We start from the raw sequence: 18363 nt of genomic DNA, 5'->3' as shown, positions 1-18363 counted from the left end.
GGCTGGTCTGGAACTCCTAGGCTCAGGCAGTCCACCCACTTGCTAGGATTACAAGCCTTGAAGACATGGAGTGTTACATATTTTATATGTATCAATTAATTGCAAACATTATTTATTTAGACGTTTGAGGTATCCAACAAAAGAAAAAAAGTTTTAAATTGTGCTAAAATACGCATAAAAGTTACCATCTTAACCATTATTTGCAACAAATTATTTTTATTGTAAATTGACAATTTATAATTGTATAAGTTTATGGGTTACAAAGTGATGTCATAATTTGTGGATACAATGTGGAATAACAAAATCAAGCTAGTGAACATAACCATCACTTCAAATACTTCACATTTTTGTGATGAGAACACTTGAAATTTACTCTTAGCAATTTTGAAATGTATAATATTCTATTATTAAATCTATTCATTATACTGTGCAACAGAACAAAGTATAAAGCATATTCCTCCTGAGATTTTGTACCTTGACCATCATTTAATTTTTTTGGCTTTTTTTGAGACAGAGTTTTGCTCCTATTGTTCAGACTGGAGTGCAGTGATGGTCTCGTCTCACTGCAACCTCCGCCCCCTGGGGTTCAAGTGATTCTCCTGCCTCAGCCTCCTGAGTAGCTGGGATTACAGGCACCCACCACCACACCTGGCTAGGTTTTTGTATTTTTAGTAGAGACAGGGTTTCACCATGTTGGCCAGGCTGGTCTCAAACTCCTGATCTCAGATGATCCACCTGCCTCGGCCTCCCAAAGTGCTGATTACAGGTGGGAGCTACTGCAGCCGGCCTTAAATTTTTCAAATGAAACAAAATATCAATTTTATAACAGCATCTAAAAAGTGAGCATAATTATTCATGCTCAGCTCATGATAGAGCAAATGGATTAATAGAATAATAATTCATGCTATTACATGTTTAATGAACTGGCAACAAGAGAAAATTGGTCAAAGAAAGGCAGAGGAACTTTGTCTTATAAGAATTAGAACCCAAGGACTCCATAATCATCTGGCATTAATTCTATGTTATATCTTTGGTTAGAAACGTACACAATAGGAACTCCAGAAATCTTACAGATTCTTCTTTTGAGGTCCTGGTCAACTGTGGCCACAATGTAACACTTGTGCTGAGTTACTCTCTGTACTAAGCAGTCATCGCATAGGTTCCTTTGTGTTTGCATGGTAATCCTTCAAATCTTGGATCCTTGGAGATCGTTAGAGCCACTCAATACTTCTGCCCCAATTTCTCCATTTCAGCCATTACGCAATCAGTTATACAAGGGATACACTTGGCATACAGGCAGTCCGTCGTTGGCTGCACTAAGTCTGGTTTGGCATTAATGGAAAAGTTGAAGTTGGTATCAACATGGATATAGTAAAGTGGCCCAGCTGTGTATTATATTGGAAAAATAAGCAGGAAGGGTGTTGAGGAACTTCTCTTTCCTTTAGTGTGTTGGAATCTTTCTTTTCTTCCTTTTTAGGTTTTAATCCATCCCTTTCTTTAAGCCTCTGATCTCTGAGACTAACCATTGGCATCATGGTCGAATACTTCCTGGTTTTCTTTTGCCGCTGCACACTCATGTCACACTCTTGTTTCTTCCAGAATCCCATCTTAGCCATTTTCAAGTATACAGTTCAGTGCTGTAAAATACATTCACATTGGGTTTTTATATACAATATTTTTATTTGCTCTTCGTTTGTGTTTAGCACATGTTGTAAAACTGCATAAGGCTATCAAGTAACCTGAGGAGTTACAGGCCAGATGCGGTGGCTCACAACTGTAATTCCCAGCACTTTAGGAAGCCCAGGGAGGAGGACTGCCTGAGCCCAGGAATTCGAGGCTGCAGGGAGCTATGATGGCACCACTGCACTCTAGCCTTGATGACAGAGCAAAACCTTGTCTTAAAATAATAAAAATTAGGCTGGGAGTGGCGGCTCATGCCTGTATTCCTAGCACTTTGGGAGGCCAAGGCAGATAGATCATCTGAGGTCAGGAGTTCAAGACCACCTGGGTTAACATGGCAAAACCCCGTCTCTACTAAAAATACAAAAATTAGCTGGGCGTGGTGGTGGGTGCCTGTAATCTCAGCTACCAAGAAGGCTGAGGCAGGAGAATGGCTTGAACCCAGGAGGGGCAGGTTGCAGTGAGCCGAGATTGTACCACTGCACTCCAACCTGGGCAAAAAGAGCGAAACTCCATCTCAAAAAAAAAAATTATAATAGGAAATAGCTCTTTTTTTTTTTTTTTTTGAGACGGAGTTTCGCTCTTGTTACCCAGGCTGGAGTGCAATGGCGTGATCTTGGCTCACCGCAACCTCCGCCTCCTGGGTTCAGGCAATTCTCCTGCCTCAGCCTCCTGAGTAGCTGGGATTACAGGCATGCGCCACTGTGCCCAGCTAATTTTTTGTATTTTTAGTAGAGATGGGGTTTCACCACGTTGACCAGGATGGTCTCGATCTCTTGACCTCGTGATCCACCCGCCTCGGCCTCCCAAAGTGCTGGGATTACAGGCGTGAGCCACTACGCCCGGCCGGAAATAGCTCTTAATGAAGACTTTTTATAGTTGATTAATCTTTCTTTCCAGCCAGGTGCAGTGGCTTACACCTGTAATCCCAGCACTTGCGAGGCCAAGGCTGGTGGATCATGAGGTCAGGAGTTCGAGACCAGCCTGACCAAGATAGCGAAACCCTGTCTCTACTAAAAACAAATACAAAATTAGCCAGGTGTGGTGGCCTATGCCTATAATCTGGGCTACAAGGAAGGCTGAGGCAGGAGAATCACTTGAACCTGGGAGGCAGACATTGCAGTTAGCCGACATTGCACCACTGCACTCCAGCCTGGGCGACAGAGCGAGACTCTGTCTCAAAAAAAATCTTCCTTTCCACATATTATTTTTTTCCCTAGCTTAATGAGGTATAGTTGACAAATATAATTGTATAGAACTAAGGTATACAAAGTTATTATGTGATATACGTCCATATTGTGAAATAATCAAGTAAATAACCAATTACCACAATCAAGTTAGTTAACATGTCTGTCACCTTACCTAGTTACCGTGTGTGTGTCTCTGTGATGAGAATACTTCAGATCTAGTCTCCTAGAAAATTTCATGTATACATTATTATCAAATAATGTCACCATGCTACATTAGATCTCCAGAACTTACTCATCTTATAAGAAAGTTTTTATTATCCTTTGACCAGCATCTCCCCATATCCCCTATCTCTTAGCTCCTGGCACCCACCATTCTACTCTGTGAGTTCAACTTTTTTTTTTTTTTTTGAGACAGAGTCTTGCTCTGTCACCAGGCGCCAGGCTGGAGTGCAGTGGTGCAATCTTGGCTCGCTGCAATCTCCGCCTCCCCAGTTCAAGCAATTCTCCTGCCTCAGCCTCCCGAGTAGCTGGGACTACAGGCGCACACCACCACACCCAGCTAATGTTTGTATTTTTAGTAGAGACGGGGTTTCACCACGTTGGCCAGGATGGTCTTGATCTCTTGACCTCCCTTGTGATCCGCCTGCCTCGGCCTCCCAAAGTGCTAAGATTACAGGTGTGAGCCACTGCACCCGGCCAAGTTCAACTTTTTTAGATATGACGTATAAGTAAGATTTTATAGTATTTGTCTTTCTCCGTCTGACATATTTCACTTAGCATCACGCCCTCAAGGTTTATACTTGGTTATTATGAATAATGTTGCTGCAAGTAGCAGGATTTTCTTTTTGTGGCTGAATAATAGTCTATCGTGTATATGGACACTTAGGTCCATTGGAAGTTCAAGACTCCATGTCTTGGCTATTATGAATAATGCTGCAATGAACATGGGAGTGCAGATACCTCTTTGAGATATTGATTTCATTTCCTTCAGATATATACCCAGAAATGGGCTTGCTGGATTATATGGCAGTTCTCTTATTAATTTGTGAGGAATCTCCATCTTGTTTTCCATAATGGCCTCTACCAACAGTGTACAAAGGTTCCCTTTTGCCCATATCCTTGCCAACATGTATTATATCTTGTCTTTTTGATAAAAGCTATCCTAACAGGCATGAGGTCATATCTCCTTGTTGTTTTAATAATATCACATTGTTGTGCAACCGATTTCCAGGACTCTTTTCCTCTTGCCAAACAATATCCACACCCATTCCTGTCCTTTCAACTTTGTTTTTAGAGAAGGGAGTCTTGCTCTGTTGCCCAGGCTGGACTCTAACTCCTGGACTCAAAGTTGCCTCCCACCCCAGCCTCCTGAGCAGCTGAGACTACAGGTACACAACACCATGCCTGGTTCCACATTGTTTATTTTATTTATTTATTATTATCATGAGATGGAGTCTCATCCTGTAACCCAGGCTGAAGAGCAATGGCGTGATCTCGGCTCACTGCAACCTCTGCCTCCCAAGTTCAAGCAATTCTCTTGCCTCAGACTCCCAAGTAGCTGGGATTACAGGCATGCACCACCACGCCTGGCTAATTTTTGTATTTTTAGTAAAGACGAGGTTTCACCATGTTGGCATGCTGGTCTTGAATTCCTGACCTCAGGTGATCTGCCTGCCTCAGCCTCCCAAAGTGCTGGGATTACATGCATGAGCCACCATGCCTGGCCCACATTGTACTTTTTAATATAACCTAAGAACAAAAGAATCTTTAATCCTTTACCAGCCAGGCACAGTGGCTCACGCCTGTAATCCAGGGCTTTGAAAGACTGAGGTGGGAGAATCACTTGAGCCCAGGAATTCAAGACCATCCTACCATAACAAAACCCCATCTCTAAAATTAAAAAAATAAAATACAAAATAATTTTTTAAATTCCCCTTACATAGTGGCAAATTCGTGTAGTCCTAGCTACTTGGGAAGCTGGGATGGGAGGATGGCTTGAGCCCAGGAGTTGGAGGCTGCTGTGAGCTATGATCATGCCACTGCACTCCAGCCTGGGTAACACAGTGAGACTCTGTCTCTAAAATTAGTAATTGTTTACCCCTGATCATTTTATTTCCATGGGAAAAAGATAAGGATATGTTTAGATAGAATCATTCAAATGCCTTCCGAAGCAGGTACCCAGCAGCAGCCACTGTGCCTGGCTTCCTGTGACTTTTGACATGACTCCATCAGTCTTTGATAATTTCCTTGTTCTGCGACTCAAGTTATCTCTGACTTATCTTGTCCCTTTTCTACCCTAGACTTGGAATCATTTATTCTTCTAAGTAAAGATAAGGGTTCGTATTGATTTTTAATGCAAAATTTTTCTCTTTCTTACGTTCTTTTTTTTTTTAAGACAAGGTCTGGCTCCATCACCCAGGCTGTAGTGTAGTGGTGCAATCATAGCTCACTGCAACCTCTGCCTCCTGGGCTCAAACCATCCTCCCACCTCAGCCTCCTGAGTAGCTGGGACCACAGGTGTGCACCACCATGCCTGGCTAATTTTTGTATTTTTGGTAGAGATGGGGTTTCACCATGTTGCCCAGGCTAGTCTTGAACTCCTCAAGCAGTCCTCCTGCCTCAGCTTCCCAAAGTGCTAGGATTACAGGCATGAGCCACCAAGCCTGCCCTTAAAATGTTTCTTATAGGTGCCTCTTCCTTCCTGTATCACTAAGGCACTTGTACCTAGGAATCCAAGCCCCAGGTGAGAAATTTATTTACAATTTTTGATAAACATATGACAAAATATTCAATCTCCAGGATAAGGATGACATTTTAAAAAGATATTCAGTCTCACTAGAAAGCAAAGATAGACAACCATAAATTTTGTCAATTCTGTTGTGTAAATATTAAAAATTCGAGTATAACCAGCTGGGAGAAGAGTAGAGAAAACTCTCATGCACCAATTATAAGAAAATAAATAGATACTACCTTTGCTTGGCAAGCAGTATGGCAAATGTATCAAAATGTAGAATATTCTTTGATCCATCATTTCCAAATCTAGGAATTTATTCTAAGGAAATAGTTGGAGATATATACGTAAAGATGTAGGCACAGACCTGATGATTAAAAGGGAAACAACATAAATGATTGCTCCCAAATATACCCCTAGCTCCTAACATGCAATATGGTAGGTATCCAATGAATATTTCTTTTTTTTTTTTGAGAGAGAGTCTTGCTCCGTCGCCAGGCGCCAGACTGGAGTGCAGTGGCGCAATCTCGGCTCACTACAACCTCCACCTTCTGGGTTTAAGCAATTCTCCTGCCTCAGCCTCCTGAGTAGCTGGGATTACAGGCATGCGCCACCATGCCCAGCTAATTTTTGTATTTTTAGTAGAGATGGGGTTTCACCATGTTGGCCAGGATGGTCTCGATCTCCTGACCTTGTGATCCGCCCGCCTCGGCCTCCCAAAGTGCTGGGATTACAGGCGTGAGCCACCGCGCCCAGCCTTTTCCAACGAATATTTCTTAGGTGAACTAATAAATGAATAGCCAGCTACAAGATATTGGTTACATAAATGCAGGTGCATCTATAAAATATAATACTTTGCAATCACAGGCTGGACACTGTGGCTCATCCCAACACTTTGAGAGGTCAAGGCAGGAGGATCGCCTAAGCCCAGGAATTCAAAACCAGCCTGGGCAACATAGTGAGACCCTATTGCTACAAAAACATTAAAAATTAGCTGGGCATAGTGGCTCAGGGCTATGGTCCCAGCTACTCAGGGGGCTGAGGTGGGAGGACTGCTTGAGCCCAGGAAGTCAAGGCTGTAATGAGAGCTGTGATCACACCACTGCCCTCCAGGGTGGGTGACAGAGTATTTCAAAAAATAATAATACTTTGCAGTCATTAAAAAAATGATGAAGTAAGGCCAGGCGCGGTGGCTCACGCCTGTAATCCCAGCACTTGGGAGGCCGAGGGGGGTGGATCACTAGGTCAGGAGTTCAAGACCAGCCTGATTAACATGGTGAACCCTCGTCTCTACTAAAAAAAAAAAAAAAAATTAGCTGGGCGTGGTGGCACACGCCTGTAATCCCAGCTACTCAGGAGGCTGAGGCAGGAGAATTTCTTGAACCTGGGAGGTGTAGGTTGCAGTGAGCCAAGATCGTGCCACTGTACTCCAGCCTGGGCGACAGAGTGAGACTTTGTCTCAAAAAAAAAAAAAAAAAAAGAAAAAATGATGAAGTAGATTTACATTTAACGACTGTGGTAGGCAGAATAATGGTCCCCCAAATATGTCCATATACAAATCCCTGGAACCTGAAAATACATGCAACTACATGGCAAAGAGAAATTAAGATTGCAGACAGAGCTCAAGTTGCTAATAAACTGGCCTTAAAATGGGGTGATTTTCCTGGATTATCCAAGTGGTCATGTAATCACAGAGGTCCTTAAAAGCAGAAGAAGGAGAACCAAAGAGATGGCAGCATGAGAATGACTCAGCTGAAGCTGCTGGCTTTGAAGATGGAGGAAGAAAGCCATGAACCAAGCAATGCAGGCTTCCTCTAGAAGCTAGAAAGGGGAAGGAAGTGGATTCTCCCCTGGAATTTCCAGAAAGGAATGCAATCCTGCTAACAGTTTGACTTTAGCCCAGTTAGACCCATTTTCAGACTTCTGACCTATAGAACTGTAAGATAAATTTGTGTTGTTTTAAGCCACTTAGTTTTTGATAACTTGTCACAGCAACAATAGAAAACTAATAATGCTAAAGAAACATTTATAACACATATTGATAAGTCTTAAAAGTAGGTTGCAAAATAACTGTGTTGTTTTTGTAGTTTGGATGTATCCTCCAAAACTCATGCTGGAAACTTAATCTCTACGGCAACAGTGTTGAGAGGTAGGGTCTTTTGGGAGGTGTGTAGGTCATGAGGGTTCAGCCCCATGAATGGATTAATGCCACTATGAAAAGGGCTTTTGGGAGTGGGTTTGCTCTCTCTTTCCCTTCTGCCTTCCTTCATGGGAGAACTCAGCAAGAAATCACTCAGATGCTGGTGACTTGATTTTGGTGTTCCCAACCTTCAGAACTGTGAGATAATAACTTTCTGTTGCCGGGCATGGTGGCATGTGCCTGTAGTCCCAGCTACTCGGGAGGCTGAGGTGGGAGGATGGTTTGAGCCCAGGAGTTCTGGGCTGTAGTGCGCTATGCCGATCGGGTGTTCACACTAAGTTCGGCATCAATATGGTGACCTCCCTGGAGCGGGGAACCACCAGGTTGCCTAAGGAGGGGTGAACTAGCCCAGGTCGGAAACAGAGCAGGTTAAAACTCCCGTGCTGATCAGTAGTGGGATTCTCACCTGTGAATAGCCACTGCACTCTAGCCTGGGCAACATAGGAGACCCTGTCTCTTAAAAAAAATAATAATAAAAATAACTTTCTGTTAACTATAAATTACCCGGTTACAGGTATTCTGTTATAGCAGAACAAACTGGACTAAGACACATGTGATTTTGTTTGTACATATATATTTGTCTGAATATGCAGAGAGACTTCAAGAAGGATGCTCATGAAAATTTAAATTTAGGCCCTTATACATCTAAGAGTAGCTGAAGAAAAAATATTTTCTTCTTGTATAACCAAAAGACTGGAAGTAGGTGATTACTGGCATAGGTTCAGTGGAAGAAGAAATGACCACCCAATGGTCTTGGGCACCCAGCGAGCCCACACTAAGATGGACTTCGGCCAGGACTGCGTTTATTACCTTGTCTGCCAACTCCAACAAAGGGGACCAGGATGGCATTTTGGTTCTCTGTGTACAAATGTTAAGTAAAATCCTGTGTCTCATAATCCTCAAAATAGCTGAGTATTCTCTACTGTACTGTTCCTGAGCAAATGGCAGTAGGTCCTTTTGGGAAAGGACTGAGGATATCATTAAGGAACATGTATATGGTAGTCATTACATGACTGTATATATTTGTCAGCACTTATAGAACTGTATATTTAAAATAGGTGGGTTTTTTGGTATAATCAAGTATTTTTGAGGGAGTGGACTGAGGCTTGAGAAATTACTATTGGGTACAATATTTACTATTCAGGTGATGGGTACATTAAAAGCCCAGACGTCACCACTATGCAATATATGCATATAAGAAACCTGGACTTGAAATTGAAAGGATCATAGAGGCTACTGTGAGCAGCAATAAGCCAATACATTGGAAAACCTAGAAGAAATGGATAAATTCCTAGACACATACAACCTACCAAAAGTGAACAATGAAGAAATCCAAAACCTAAACAGACCAATAAAAAGTAACAGAATCAAAGCCATAATAAAAAGTCTCCTATCAAAGAAAAGCCCAGGACCCAATGGCTTCACCGCTGAATTTTACCAAACATTTAAAGAAGAACTAATACCAGTCCTAGTCAAACTATTTCAAAAAAGAGAGGAAGAGGGAATATTTCTAAACTCATTCTATGAGGCCAGTATTACCCCGATACCAAAACCAGACAAAGACACATCAAAAAAAGAAAACTACAGGCCAGCATCTCTGATGAACGTGTATGCAAAAATCCTCAACAAAATACAAGCAAACAAAATTTAACAACACATTAAAAAGATCATTCATCATGGCCAAGTGAGATTTATCTCAGGAATGCAAGGATGATTCAATATATGCAAATGTCAATGAGCTACATCATATCAACAGAATGACAGACAAAAACCATGTGACCACTTCAACTGATGCTGAAAAGCATTTCATAAAATTCAATATCCCTTCATGATAAAAAAAAAAAAAAAAAAAAAAACCCTTAACTGGATATAGAAGGAACATACCTCAACACAATAAAAGTCATATATGACAGACCCACAACTAGTATCATAGTGAATGGGGAAAATGAAAAGCCTTTCCTCTAAGATCTAGATCAAGAAAAGGATGCTCACTTTCACCACTGTTTTTCGACATAGTACTGGAATTCCTAGCTAGAACAATCAGACAAGAGAAAGAAAGAAAGGGCATCCAAAGTAGAAAGGAATAAAATCTATCAAACTCCACCAAAAAATCTATTAGAACTCATAAATTCAATGAAGTTGCACCAGTACCATTTCTATATGCCAACAACAAACAATCTGAAAATGAAATCAAAAACGTAATTATATTTACAATAGCTACAAACAAAATAAAATACCTAGGAATTAACCAAAATAGTGAAATATCTCTACAATAAAAACTGTAAAATATCAATGCAAGAAATTGAAGAGGACACACACAAAAATGAAAAGATATGCCATGTTCATGGCTTGGAAGAATCAATATTGTTAAAATGTCCATACTACCCAAAGCAATCTACAAATTAAATGCAATCCCTATCAAAATACCAATGACATTCTGCACAGAAATAGAAAAAACAATAAATTTATGTGGAACTACAAAAGACCCAGAATGGCCAAAGCTATCTTGAGAGAAAAGAACAAAACTGGAGGAATCACAGTACCTGACTTCTAAATATACCCCAGAGCTACAGTAACCAAAACAGCATGGTACTGGCATAAAAACAGACATGTAGACCAATGGAGCACAATAGAGAACCGAGAAATAAATCCATACATCTACAGTGAACTCATTTTTTGACAAAGGTGCCAAGAACCTATGTTGGGAAAAGGATAGTCTCTTCAATAAATGGTACTGGATAAACTGGATATCCATGTGCAGAAGAATGAAGCTAGACTCCCATCTCTCACCCTATACAAAAATAAAATCAAATGGATTAAAGCCTTAAATCTAAGATCTCAAACAAGTAAACTATTACAAGAAAACATTGGGGAAACTCTCCAGGACATTGGTGTGGGCAAAGGTTTCTTGAGTAATACCCCACAAGCACAGGCAACTGAAGCAAAAATGGATAAATGGGGTCATGTCAAGTGAAAAAAGCTTCTGCACAGCAAAGGAAACAACCAGTGAAGTGAAGTGACAACCCACATAATGGAGAAAATATTTGCCAGCTATCCATCTGACAAGGGATTAATAACCATAATATAGATGGAGCTCAAACAACTCAATAGGAAAAAAAAAAGTAACAATCCAACTTGAAATTGGGCAAAAGATCTGAATAGACATTTCTTAAAAGAAAACATACAAATGACAAATGGGTATAAGAAAAGGTGCTCAACATCATTGATCATTAGAGAAATGCAAATTAAAATTACAGTGAGATATCATCAGACCCCAGTTAAAGTGGCTTTTATGCAAAAGACAGCAATAACAAATGCTGGTGAGGATGTGGAGAAAAGGGCCCCCCTCGTATACTGTTGGTGGGAAGTAAATTAGCACAACCACTATGGAAAATAGTTTGGAAGTTCCTCAAAAAACTAAAAACAGGATGACCATATGATCCAGCAATCGCACTGCTAGGTATATGGCCAAAAGAAAGGAAATCAGTTTATCAAAGAGACATCTGCACACTCCAGTTTATTGCAGCACTATTTACAATAGCTGAAATTTGAAGGCAGCCTAAGTGTCCATCAACAGACAAATGGGTAAAGAAAATGTGGTACATATGCACAACAGAGGACAATTTAGCCATAAAAAGAATGAGATCCTGTCATTTGCAACAGCACGGATGGAACTGGAGGTCCTTTTGTTAAGTGAAATAAGCCAGGCACAGGAGGACAAACTTCACATGTTCTCATTTATTTGTAGGAGCTAGAAGTTAAAACACTTGAACTCATGGAGATAGAGAGTAGAATGATGGGTTACTAGAGGCTGGAAAGGATATGGGTGGGGCGCGTGGTGGGGATGGTTAATAGGTACAAAACAACAGTTAGAAAGAATGACTGGTGTTTGATAGCACAACAGATGCTAAAAATAAAAATAGGCACAGCGTTGCAGGGCTGTAGTTCCAGCTACTCAGGAGACTGAGACAGGAGGATCCCTTGAGCCCTAGAGTTCAAGGCGGCAGTGAGCTGTGACTGTGCCACTGCACTCCAGCCTAGGCAACAGAGCAAGACCCTGTCTCAAGAAATAAGTAATAATAATTTAATTGTACATTTTAAAATAACAAAAACAATGTAATTGTTTGTAACATGAAGGATAAATGGTCAATGGATACCCCCATTTACCCCGATGTGATGATTACACATTGCATCCCTGTGTATGAGATATCAAAATATCTCATGTGCCCCATAAATATATATGCCTACTATGTACCCACAAAAATTAAAAAATTATTTTAAAAACCCCTGTACTTATACTCCCTAAATATATAAGAAAAAATTTTAAACTGCAAAGCTATTTTTTTTTTTTTTTTCCAGTCTCAGTAGTGCTCACTCTCCATGGTCACAACTACGATTCAGAGACTAGAATTAGACCTGGGCATCATTCCAGAGTGTCAATGGAACTGAAAAAGAAAATTATAGGAACACCAGAGACAAAGAGAACTCAATCATGGAGGGAGGTGGGCACAAGTTGCAAACAATCAAAAATCACATCGGGCTTTTTTTTTTTTTGAGTTGCGCTCTTGTTGCCCAGGCTGGAGTGGAATGGCACGATCTTGGCTCACTGCAATCTCCACCTCCCAGGTTCAAGCAATTCTCCTGCCTCAGCCTACTGAGTAGCTGGGACTACCTGGGTGTGCCACCACGCTCAGCTAATTTTTTTGTGTTTTTAACAGAGACGGGGTTTTACCATGTTGGCCAGGATGGTCTCTATCTCCTGACCTCGTGATCTGCCTGCCTCAGCCTCCCAAAGTGCTGGGACTACAGGCGCAAGCCATCGTGCCCGGCCAACATCGGACTTCCTGGTAGCAACTCTGGATGCTAAAATAATGATGCAATTCCTTAAGAATTCTGAGGAAAATATATTTCCAACTAGAAACTGTCATTCGAATATGTAGTAGAATAAATATCTTTTCAGACATGTATATAATATAAAATTATTTTCTGAATAATGTACTCCATCAAAAATTTGAGAACAGAATCAGGGAAAAAGACATGGCATATAAGAAACAGGGGCTCCAGCTTAAAAGAGAGATGAAGGGAATGCCTGGACTAATGGTGGGAACATATTTCAAGACAGGTCAGGAGCAGGTCAGAAGGCTCCAAGATAGGCTCCAGCAAGATTAAACACACAAACACCTCATTATCAACATATCAATAACATGTTTACTACCATTGTGAGAGTGTGGAGATGAGTTATATAGAAAACTAAGCAAATGAGAAGACAATTAGAAGGTGTACAAGAAAGGAAAGGTATTCATAACATACTTTATGGATCAGCCGTAAAAAGCAGTTATTTGGTCCTAAAACTGTAAGCACTAAACACTGACTCAACCAAAAATTGATCCAACTGTATTAGGAGGATGGGGAGATAGGAAGTATCCACACATGGAGGGTATGTGTGTGTGTGAGAGTGTGTGGGCACCAAATCCTCATATTTCATTGCAATATGATAGATGCAATGCATTTAGACTAAAACTCTTATGTTAAGTTCTGAGAAAAAGAGGAAGCTGAGCAAAGCAAAGAATCACAGAGACAAGTCATATTTGTAGGAAGCACTTTGCCCTGCAGTAGAGAAGACATTGTTGGAGCTGCTTATCAAATAAGATAGAGAAGAGTAAATGCAAAACTCGGGGTCAGGTAAGTGCCTGCTAAATAGGTGGGTACATGGCTTTGGGGTTTCTCTACATGTATATTCATCAAAATAGCTGGTCCAGGAAAACTCATCTTCCTCAAAGATGAGCAGCCACACAGACAATGTAGCTGAGAGTCTATAGAAAATTAACAGAAGAGGTAATTAAAAAAAAAAATCAAATGGTGGACAGAGAATATCAATAGAAAATAGACAACTAAGGCCAGGTGCGGTGGCTCACACCTGTAATCCCAGCACTTTGGGAGGCCAAGGTGGGTGGATCACGAGGTCAGGAGTTCAAGACCAGCCTGATCAAGATGGTAAAACCCCATCTCTACTAAAAATACAAAAATTAGCCAGGCGCAGTGGAAGGCACCTGTAATCCCAGCTACTCGGGAGGCTGAGGCAGGAGAATCGCTTGAGCCTGGGTGGCAGAGGTTGCAGTGAGCCGAGATTGTGCCACTGCACTCCAGCCTGGGTGACAGAGTGAGAATTTGTCTTAAAAAAAATTACTAGAATGTTCACTTATAAGAAAACTATCACCAAATATTTTACTCTGACAGTGTATTAGTCTGTTCTCACACTGCTATAAAGAAATACATGAGACTGGGTAATTTATAAAGAAAAGAGGTTTAATTGGCTCATGGTTCTGCAGGCTATAGAGGAAGTGTGGCGGCATCTGCTGGACTCTTGGGGAGCCCTCAGGAAACTTAACAATTGTGGTGGAAGGCGAAGGAGGAAGGGGAAGCAGGCTCATCTTATCTGGTCAGAGCAGGAGGAAGAGAAGGAGGGGAGGGGGCACACACTTTTGACCAACCAGATCTTGTGACAACTCACTCACCACACAGTACCAAGGGGGGGATGATGCTAAACCATACGTGGGAACTCTGCCTCTGTGATCCCGTCAGCTCCTTCATGCCCTACCTCTAGCATTAGGGATGATATTTCAACATGAGATTTGGCTGGGGACACATCCAAACCATATCGGACAGAAAGGTAGGAAGTAGTGTTAGTACATTGGTATTAGGTTGGTGCAAAAGAAATTGCAGTTTTTGCCATTACTTTCAATGACAAAAACCGCAATTACTTTTGCACTGACTTGATATCTTTAAGCTATCAGTTAAAGGTGATAAATAGTAGATCTGAGTGAATTTTGCAATACCAAGTTAAACACAAAATATAGAAAAAAACACTAATTTCATCATTGAGATATTATATACTATTGAATATTTTAAGTATGAAATGATAGACACGTTTCTAAAAATTGAAGGTTAAAGGCATAGAGCAAGACCCTGTATCAAAAAATAATAATTTAGTTGTGTATTTTAAAATAACAAAAAGAACATAATTGGATTGTTTGTAACATGAAAGATAAATGCTAAAACAAAAATATAAACTTTCCAAATTATCAGAAGTAGCATACACAAAACAAATTGCTTTTCCAGCAAATGGAAAAGCTCATGGTGGATTTTTTTAAAGTTTAAAGGAGAGAGAATGACATAAAATAATGTGTTAGATCTATGCTCAAACATACCTCTGGGGTCAAAAATGCAAATAGACTCAACTCACTTATTAAAAGAAAAATATTGGCAGATTGGACCACAAAGCAAAATCTAACTCTGTGCTGCTACTTCTGCTCAGAACAAAGTGATGCATAAATGTTGATAATAAAGAGATGGGCACTAGTACAATCAGGCAAATGCAAATAAAAAGAGAGCAGGTGTCACAATCAAACAAGGTTGAATCCGGGTCAAAATCATTAAGCAAGTCAAAGAAACACACTTTGAATGATAAAGGATCCATTTCCCAATGAAGATATAACAGTTATGAATATGCAGCGAAGAAAATGGCATCAATACTCAAAAATGGAAATGATGAGAGTCACAAAGACAGTAGTAACAAGATTACAGGTCATGACAGTTGACATGAAGAAAGGAATAAAATGTATAGGCAATCTAAATATCACAAATACAGAATAGATTGTAAATATAGAATAGATTTGTTTATGTCTTAAAAACAAAGAATAGAATCCGTACCATGTTCAATATAACTGGGTGTACCTTAGGTCACAAAGAAAATAACACTAAACACTTATACAGGTGCTTACTATGCCCCAGCCATCCTTCTAAGCAATTCATGAATATTAACTTGCTTAATTCCAACAACTTTCATAAGTACGTATATTGTGATTCCTATTTTGCACATGGGGAGACTAAGGCACAGAATGCTTACATCACTTGTGCCAAGATCGCAGAGCTCATGCCAGTGAGCAGCAGAGCTGGCGTTTAACCCAGGCAGCTTGACTTCCAATCTGCGCTCTTAACCACTAGGCCAGAGACTTTTGTCAATAAAGTCTCAAAAGTAGAACCACTGCAGATAGTTTCTAATCACAATGCCCTAAAAGCAGAAGTTAATAGTAAAAACAAAAAAGCCTAAGAACTCTGCCAACTAAAATTTAAAAAGAAAAAAAACAAACGAACTAACCAACCGATCAACCAAAGAAACAAACAGGTAACAAACAAAATCTACCTTTTAAGTTTTGGGTAAAAGACAATCCAAACTGGACTACAGTTAAAGCTCAGAAGACAAGGCCTTTTAGTTTTTATATTAATAAAAATGAGTGACTTAGGTCTTATCAAGAAGTTATAAAAACATAATTGAAATAAAAATAAGGCCAGGCGCGGTGGCTCACACCTGTAATCCCAGCACTATGGGAAGCCAAAGTGGGCGGATCAACTTGAGGCAAGAGGTTCGAGACCAGCCTGGCCAGCATGGTGAAATCCCATCTCTACTAACAACATAAAAATCAGCCGGGCATGGTGGTACACACCTGTAGTCCCAGCTACTCAGGAGGTTGAGGCTGGAGAATTGCTTGAACCCGGCAGGCAGAGGTTGCAGTGAGTCAAGATTATGCCATTGCAGTCCACCTTGGGCTACAGAGTGAGACTCTGTCTCAAATAATAATAATAAATAAATTAGTAAAATAAGGACGCCACAAAGAAAAATAAAATGAAATTAATGAACTTGTACATAGAAAAATGATACTACCAATAAATAAGTGAAGGAGCTGGTTCTTTGAAAAAACGGTGAACTAATAAAACAGAAGAGCCTTTAAGCAATTGAAAGAAACAAAACATACGCAATATTATAGCTCTTAGATAAATTCACAGAAGTGGAAAATCCTGGTTAAAAAGTATGAACATTTGTAATTTTGACAGATATTGCTGATTTGCCATATACAGAAGATTTTTCCAATTTCCGTCTCTACCAGCAATGAATGGAACTGATGATTGTTTCCTCACATGTTCAGCAACGCAGTATTAGCCGTTTTTAAAATGTGTCATCCTGAAAGATGAAAAGTAGTGCCTCTGTATAGTGTTATAGATAAATGTCTATATATCTTTTTGTTTTGTTTTGTGGTTATGGTCTTTGCCAGCATTGGAATCTGTTTTGCTTGAGTCAAAATAAGAAGTTGGAAGTTTTTCTCCTATTATGTATGCTGTAAAATAATATTAAACCTATTATGTATTACTTTAAAATAATATTAAACTTATTTTTCTATAAATGCTTGGTTGGATTCCCCTGTGAAACTGTCTGGTCCTATTTTTGTTTTGTTTTTGAGACAGGTTCTCACTCTGTCGCCCCAGGCTGGAGTGCTAAGGCATGATCATGGCTCACTGCAGCCTTGAACTCCTGGGCTCAAGCGGTCCTCCCACCTCAGCCTCCCAGGTAGTTAGGACTACAGGCGTGCACCAACACACCCGGCCAGTTTTTAAAAGTTTTTTGTAGAGACAGGGTCTCACTATGTTGCCCAGATTGGTCTTGAACTCCTGACCTCAAGCAATCTTCCTGCCTTGGCCTCCCAAAATACTGGGAAAATAGGGCAACATTCTTTAATTCTTCTATAGTAACTTGTCTGGATTTTTGTCCTTTCTGAAACCGTTTTGTTATCCATTTTTATGGATAAGCCATCACTGTAATTCACACTTTTACAACAAAGCGTCCTGCATGCTTTTCTTTTTTTCTTTCTTTCTTTCTTTCTTTTTTTTTTTTTTGAGACGGAGTTTCGCTCTTGTTACCCAGGCTGGAGTACAATGGCGCGATCTCGGCTCACCACAACCTCTGCCTCCTGGGTTCAGGCAATTCTCCTGCCTCAGCCTCCTGAGTAGCTGGGATTACAGGCACGTGCCACCATGCCCAGCTAATTTTTTATATTTTTAGTAGAGACGGGGTTTCACCATGTTGACCAGGATGGTCTCGATCTCTTGACTTCGTGATCCACCCGCCTCGGCCCTCCAAAGTGCTGGGATTACAGGCGTGAGCCACCGCGCCCAGCCCTTTTTTTCTTTTTGAGACAATTTTGCTCTGCCCCCCAGGCTGGAGTGCAGTGGAATCTTGGCTCATTGCAACCTTCACCTCCAGGGTTCAAGCGATTCTCCTGCCTCAGTCACCTGAGGAGCTGGGATTATAGACCACCACCATGCCCAGCTAATTTTATTTTATTTTATTTTTTGTATTTTTAGTAAAGATGGGATTTCACCATGTTAGCCATGGCTGGTATCAAACTCCTGACCTCTGGTGATCTGCCGGCCTCAGCCTCTCAAAGTGCTGGGATTACAGGCATGAGCCACTGTGCCTGGCCCATCCTGCATAGTTTTGTTCTGCTCTCTGTCTCATGTTGTAAACATCAGGTGGATTGCCTGACAGCCCCTCACCCTTTCTTGGTGTAACATCCTGCCCCCTAAGCCCCTTCCAACTAATCAGAAGCTCCCGGTAGCCTCACAGTTGTTTGACCTGGGAGTGAGCACCTGTCCCAAAATAGATCAATCACAGATCCTTCCCTAGAATTTTGGAATAAGGTGTAAGGGTTTCCAGTCTTAGTCTGGAC

At 40.7% G+C, this 18363-nt stretch overlaps 1 pseudogene; it reads right to left on the bottom strand.

Annotated features, from left to right (window-relative positions):
* Positions 1-979: 979 nt before the first annotated feature.
* LOC105713641 (rRNA-processing protein FCF1 homolog) lies at positions 980-1565 on the bottom strand (annotated as a pseudogene).
* Positions 1566-18363: the final 16798 nt, after the last annotated feature.

Source organism: Aotus nancymaae, unplaced genomic scaffold (assembly GCF_030222135.1).
Source record: "Aotus nancymaae isolate 86718 unplaced genomic scaffold, 86718_ANA_hifiasm-v0.15.2.pri h1tg000002l, whole genome shotgun sequence".
NCBI lineage: Eukaryota > Metazoa > Chordata > Mammalia > Primates > Aotidae > Aotus > Aotus nancymaae.
Note: the sequence above shows the minus strand (reverse complement) of the source record. Positions and strands in the feature narration are given on the sequence as shown.